Raw genomic sequence first — 6,988 nt, forward strand, 5'->3', positions numbered from 1 at the left:
GTAGATATAACTAAACAAAAGCTGAAAAAGCTTTATAATTTGAGGTGGAATTTAAACTACATTAACTCCTTGACCACTTATAAACTCTGAAAGTACAATAAACTATATAATTTATTTGCTAGATTGTAGCTTTAAAAAAAATAATTGCAGCCTTCAGTATGGATTACAACTCAAGATAAGGAAAACAAAATCCCTCCAATTGGACAAATAGGTAACATCATGATCAATGAAGAAAAAATCATCATCAAGGATTTCATCTCACTTACATCCACAATAAATACTCACGGAAGCAACAGTTGAGACATCAAATGATGCATTGCGTTTTGGCAAAGTGGCTGCACAAGACCTCTGTAACATGTTGAAGCTCAGAAGTGTTACTTTGAGGACTAAAGTGTACATGACCTAAGCCATGGTATTTTCAAATGCCTCATATACATGTGGAAGTTGGACACTGAATAAGAAAGACCGCAGAAGAATCAATATGTATTGAACTGTGAAGAACATTGAAAATACCATGGGCTGCCAAAAGAACAAACAAATCTGTCTTGGAAGAAGTACATTCAGAAAAACAAAAGCAAAAAGAAGTACATCCAGAATGCTCTCTAGAGGCAAAGAGGACAAGACTTCATCTCACGTACTTTGAACATGTTATCAAGAAAGACCAGTTGATGGAGAAGGACATTATGTTTGATAAAATAGAGCAGTGGTTTGAACCTTCCTAATGCCGCAACCCTTTAATACAGTTCCTCATGTTGTGGTGAACCCCCAGTCATAAAATTTTTGTTGCTACCTCAGGACTGTAATTTTGCTACTGTTATGAAACGGGCGACCCCTGTGAAAGGGGTCGTGATCCACAGGTTGAGAACCGCTGAAACAGAGGGACAGTGAAAGAGGAGGGCCCTCCACAAGATGGATTGACACAGTGGCTGCAACAATGGGCTCAAACGTAAGAAAAACTGTGAGGCTGGCCCAGGACCAGGCAGTGTTTCCTTCTGTTGTACAAGAATCGCTATGAATCAGAAGCAAATTGATATCACCTAACAACAACAACTATAAGCCAGAATCTGTTCTGAGGGATGTGGGACGAACAAGACAGAAAAGTGTTCTGTTCTCATGGAACTGGAGTTCTAGTGGAAGTCAGTAAACCAACAACCATGTCAGGCTGAAATAAAATGATAAGATCGAACAGTGATTAGATCAGCAAACTACAGTCATTAAACCAAATCTGCCTGCCGACCATTTTGTAAATAATAAAGTAAATTAAGAATACTCAGCAGGAGACAAATTTATTTCCTTTTACTAATATTTAAAATTAATTTCAAAAATACATAATACAGTTAGAGTTGAATGTTTGGAGAAAAAATAATGATATGCTGGGAAATCTCTCCCACCTGTTTCCCAGCTACCCAGTTTTCCTTCCTGTAACAAATGTTAACTTCTTGTGTCTCCTTCCAGAGAAATGTATTCATATAAAAGCTAATACATGTGTATAGTCTATTTCCCTCTCCACGGCCCCCGCCCCCTGCCCTTCCCCTGCCAGGAAGCTATTTTATACCGGGAGATCAGTGAAGACTTGTGATGTAGGCTAAGATTTAAGTGATACAAAGGTGCCAGCCTGGAGAAGATCTTGGAACACAGGTTTCAAGCTGTGGCAACAGTTAGTACACAGACCATTAAGCTGGGTGAGACATGTATAGTAAGGAGGAGGCTCATGTGCTTGGAGCATACTGGGCCAGAGGGCAGCAATTTGAAATAAATTAGGGAGAAATTAAAAAGCAGGAGTCTCTTCTTTGTCCAGTGGAGCCACTGGTGATATCGAACTGTTAACCATATGGATCACAGTTCAACACGTAACCACTCCACCACCAGGTCTACCTGAGAGTCTCTTCTTAAAGGCTTTATTTAAATTGTTGTTGGATATGGCCAAGTCAGAGGCCCAGGTGACAGAGTAAAACAGCCTCATAGAGGTTCTTGACTGGAATCTTTTGGGAAGCAGATCACCACCTCTTTATCCCGTGGAGTGACTTGAGTGGATTCAAGCATCCAACCTTGCAGTTAGCAGCCAAGCCTCACCATTGTACCACTAGGGTTCCTTAAAGGCCCTGTACCAACCAAACCAAAACCAAACCCAATGTCATAAGGCAATTTTGACTCATAGTGACTCCATAGGACAGAGTACAGCTGTGCCTTAGGATTTTCAAAAACTATAAATCAGATTGCCTCATCTTTCTTCCCCAGAGTGGCTGGTGGGTTTGAACATTCGACCTTGCAGTTCATGGTCCCAAACAGAACCCACTGCTCTAGCAGGGCTCCTTTAGTGTCTCTACAGTCCTGCTCCTGAGTGTCCATATTGAGTTAGGAGGAAAATCATGACTGATCTCTAACTCTAGTGTGCCTGGCTATCTTTAAGTCTTAAAGAGGGGCCATCCTGTCTTTTGTTTTTTTTAAAATAATTTTATTGAGGGATCTCACACTCTTATAACAATCCACACATCCGTTTTGTCAAGCACATTTGCACATGCTGCCATCATCCTTTATGAAACATTTTCTTTCTACTGATAGCCCTTGGTATCAGCTCCTCTTTTTTTTCCTCCCTCTCTCATGAACCCTTGATAAATTATGTTATTATTTTCATTTTTTTATGTTATTATTTTCATATCTTACACTATCCACTGTGTCCCTTTACCCATCCTGTCTTTTAAAGATAGAATTAATCTGTGCTTGAATATATTTGAGGAGCCCTGTTGTCCCTGTCCAGAAAGTGTTCAACTGCCAACTGCAAGGTCGGTGGTTCAAACCCACCAGTCACTCCATGGGAGACAGAAGAGATTATCTTTTCCTGTAAAAATGTACAGCCTCAGAAACCTTGTATAAGGTAGCTGATTCACAATTGACTTGCTTTCTGCATATTTGTATGAACTTGGGAAAAGGTATGGTGCAGACAATGATGTTTGCAAGGGTGGTGATGGTAACATGATTGGCATTTCTAGATACAAATCCTGCAATCAGAAGTCTCCGTCTTAGGAGCTTGGATAAGACTTTGTAAAAATGAACTTGAATTGAACAGATGGGTTCTTTCATGATGGCAACGACTGAGAGGAATAACTAACTCTCCATCAGAGTTTTCCTTGCACCATGTAAGGAGCTCTCAATGCATGCCATAGCTGTGTGGTAGGAAATTTTCTATCTCAAATATTCTGTGAGCATCTACTGTGTGTTCACCATTTTGAGTCAGGCAGGCAAAGTAAAATACCTAGTCCCTACCAGGTAGGGGAGAGAATTTAAACATCTAACATAATAATCTGTTAATGTTTCCAAAAAAAAGCTCACTGCCATCGAGTTAATTCTGACTCAGAGGAGCCCTTGTGGCACAGTGAATTACACCCAGGGCTGCCAACTTCATTGTCAGCAGTTCAAACCTACAAGCCACTCTGAGGAGAAAGATGAGACTTTCTGGACCTGTAAAGATTTATAGCCTCAATAACCCACTCCACTACCAGGATTTCTTGTTTATAAATGATCTAACTTGATATTGGCAAAAGTACCAAAAGCCTGGACAAATATCAGTTTGGTAAGTGAGTAAATAAATTCCCCAAGATCACGGAGCAAGGCCTAAAACTCAAGTGTCCTGACTATGTAGTGTAGGCCTCCCTCATTGAGAAGAGACCAAACCCACTGCCATCGAGTCAATGCTGACGCATAGCAACCCTCCTGTGGGTTTCCAGAACTGGAATTATTTACTCCTGGGAGTAGAAAGCTCAGGCTTTCTCCCAAGGAGCTGCTAGTTGTTTTGAACTAATCATGTGGCTCACAGCCCAGCTTGTAACCACTACACCCCAAGGGCTCCTTGTGCAGAGAAGATCAGACCATTGAAGAAAGAAGCTTAGAGCCTTGCCACCTCCCTTAAGGTACACTCATATTCCCAGATCACAGGTTCTGGCTCAGGAGAGACCCTGGTGGGTGGACAACCTCAACAGAATAGGAAAACTGTGAACAGGAAGAACACACCACCTCTACAGTCTCATTAGCATTGCAGACCTACACACTCACATCAGATCTGCAGGCTGTCAATGGCAAGTCAGTAAGCCGGAGGCCTGAAGTAAATTAGGCTGCATCTCAGAAAAACAAGGTTATGTTACACATAGTAAGTGTGGAATAAAATGTCATCTACTGTTTTGCTAGTCACCTTTCTCAGGATCCTGCTCATCATCTGCACACTCCCCTTCAGGTCCCCTGAGCATATTGGGGTTGCCCAGTTTCTTCCCAGAGAGGACTGGCTGAGATAAACCACTGACCAGACCTGTCTGTCAGGGACAGCCTGTGAGGCTTGCAGGGTGGAGGGCTTCGGAGACTGCTTTTGGAACAAGGAGGCCTTGTGATGTTGCCCCTAGCAACCAAGCTGCTAGTGTCTCGTGCTTGTCTTAAAGAAGACTTGGGAGATGAGGAGGCGGGTGGGGTCCCTGAACCAGAGGCAGCAGGGAGCTTGACAGTCATTGTCTTTCACCCATCCTCCTAGCCCAGTGGTTCTCAACCTTCCTCATGCCGCGACCCTTTCATACAGTTCCTCATGTTGTGGTGACCCCCCCAACCATGAAATTATTTTCATTGCTATTCCTAACTGTAATTTTGCAACTGTTATGAATCGGGTTACCCCTGTGAAAGGGTTGTTCGACCTGCAATGGGGTTGTGACCCACAGGTTGGGAACTGCTGTCCTAGCCCCAGACCTCACTTCCCTGATGAGCCCAAGTCTGTCCCCTCCCCGTCTTCCCCAAGTCAACAAAAGTAGCCTGAGATTCTCCCTGAAGACCAGGAAGTGTGCCCTGAGGGAAGAACCTGGCCTGTTTGCCCTGAAGCAGAAATTAGGTCTGAGGTTGCCAACACATGTGGACAGTTCCTGGCACCGTGTACTCCCAAATGACTACGATTATTTCACCTTGTAAGCGTCATGAGCTCCTTCTCTAACAAGTCTCCCCTGACTGGCCTCTTCTGCCCTCGGCAGCCCGTGTTCACGTAAAACCCTGAGCAGCACTCTGTACATCATCTTGCTGCATATTTATACGTTTTTATGTGTTCTTGGAGGTTAAGGGCTGTGTCTTATTCTAGCACAAGACCTGGCACAAAGAGGCACAAGAGACATGCTGCCGACTGGAAGACTAAGGCATGAGGACCTACGTTTCTGACAGGAGGACACAGGAGAGGCAGGATGGAACGCGTCAAGCACTGGAAGCAGCAGCCAGTGGGGAGCATGGAGAGGCTCACGCTGCTTCCAAGATTTAGTATGCAGGTTGTGTGAAGGCAGTGGGAAAGGTGGGCGGGAGCCACTGGGGCAGTATGAGAAGCTGGGTGAGCACATTTGGGACAGGAGAGTGGCAAGCTCGCAGCAGCTTCAGGAGGACAGAGTTGGCCAGGTGTACAGGACGGACTGGAGCAAAGAGCCAGCTGGCAGGCAGTCTAGTCAGGAGGCTGTTTTGACAGTTCAAATACAATGCATAAAGGGTCTCAACCAGAGTAGTGACAGGGGGAAATGAAAACAATGCCATCTCATAGTGACCCTTAAGGCAAGGCAGAACTGCCCCTTTTGAGTCTCCAAGACTGCAGCTCTTTACTGAGTAGAAAGCTCTGTCTGTCTCCCATGGAGTGGCTGGTGGTTCCAAACTACTGACCTGTAGTTCGTGGCCTGGCGGGTTACCACACTACCAGCGCTCCTGAACCACCCAAGCCCTGCTGAGTGGCCACTTCATTCAGCCTATTAACGTCAGCTGCTTTCTGACCTTGGTTAATTAGCATCGTGTGGTTGCAATCTAAGGAGGCCTTATGGTATAATAATTACGCGTTGGGCTGATAACCCCGGAAGGTCAGCAGTTCAAAACCACCAGGTGCTCCTCCAGAGAAAGATGAGGCTTTCTACTTCCCTAAAGAGTTAGACTCAGAAACCCACAGGGGTAACTCTATACTGTTCTATTGGTTCACTGGAACCAGCTTGATGGCACTGAGTTTGGTTTTTTGGTTTTGAGTTGCCATCTCAACTAACTGGGACGACCACACTCTGCAAGAATCCTCGCTGCCATCTTAAGTGCTGCTGCTGTTTCAAGGGAGCAAAGTGGCCTTGGGAGGAGGGGGGAAGTCTAGGTAGTGCTTCCCAAACCAGTCCTGTTCACAACTGTCTGCGAACAGTTGCTTTGGGTTGCCCTCAACTTGATTCAGACTCACAGTGGCCCATTGTATTTTAATAGGCATGTTGCAGAAGACACATGGTTGTTGTTTTTTCTCAGCTCAGATAATTTTGAGAAACTCCAAATTTTCTTTTTCCTTTTTTACAGGGGAGAGCGGGAACGCAGTCCCCCACTACCACAAGTTATGCAGTCAAGTTTCCACATTTAGGGAAATCGCAGAGGTCAGCACATCCGGAGTGCAATGGATAAGCCTCGCACTGGGAAAAGCACCTTCGTGATCATGGTATCTCTCCTGCCAGGTAAGTATGAAACTCCAAATTTAACAAAGGAAAAAAACTATTTACTATAATATCTCAAGGGAACCACATAGCTCTCAGTGTTTATTAGTTTTAAGTGACGATGGAGGCTGTTTCTCACCACACCCGTTCACAGGTCCTGAAAGCACTCCCATAACAGCTGGGATGCTCTGGAATCCAGGTTGTTTGCCTTGCCTTCCACAGCAACGTCTGGGCGACATTTGCTGAGCACACTGCCTGCTCACCCTGCTCCTACTGTGTAGAGGACTAGCTTCCCCCACAGCCCCACATCAGAAGCATTGGTTTACAAGAGCTGCCTCTGAAGCCAGTCTGGGTTGAAATCCTAACTCTACCATTTAAAAGATATCTAGTCCCTCTCCGCTTCCATTCCCTTATCTATATAGTGGGGAAACAGGAGTGCCTACTTCAGCGGGGGTAGTTTGGATGATTATTGGATTAGTAAAATAAGCCATACAGAGCACTTAGCACCGTACCAGGTGCATAGTCATCCTCCAATC

The 6,988-nt window shown here is 44.7% G+C and overlaps 1 non-coding gene across 1 annotated transcript; it reads right to left on the reverse strand.

The window, feature by feature from the left end:
* Window positions 1–6,318: 6,318 nt before the first annotated feature.
* Window positions 6,319–6,481, reverse strand: LOC115873939. Its single transcript, XR_004048707.1, has one exon. It is a non-coding gene; the product is annotated as a U1 spliceosomal RNA (small nuclear RNA).
* Between the last annotated feature and the right edge of the window lie 507 nt (window positions 6,482–6,988).

This window comes from Echinops telfairi, unplaced genomic scaffold (assembly GCF_000313985.2).
Source record: "Echinops telfairi isolate 266 unplaced genomic scaffold, ASM31398v2 ScPeMD7_7469;HRSCAF=8507_1, whole genome shotgun sequence".
NCBI lineage: Eukaryota > Metazoa > Chordata > Mammalia > Afrosoricida > Tenrecidae > Echinops > Echinops telfairi.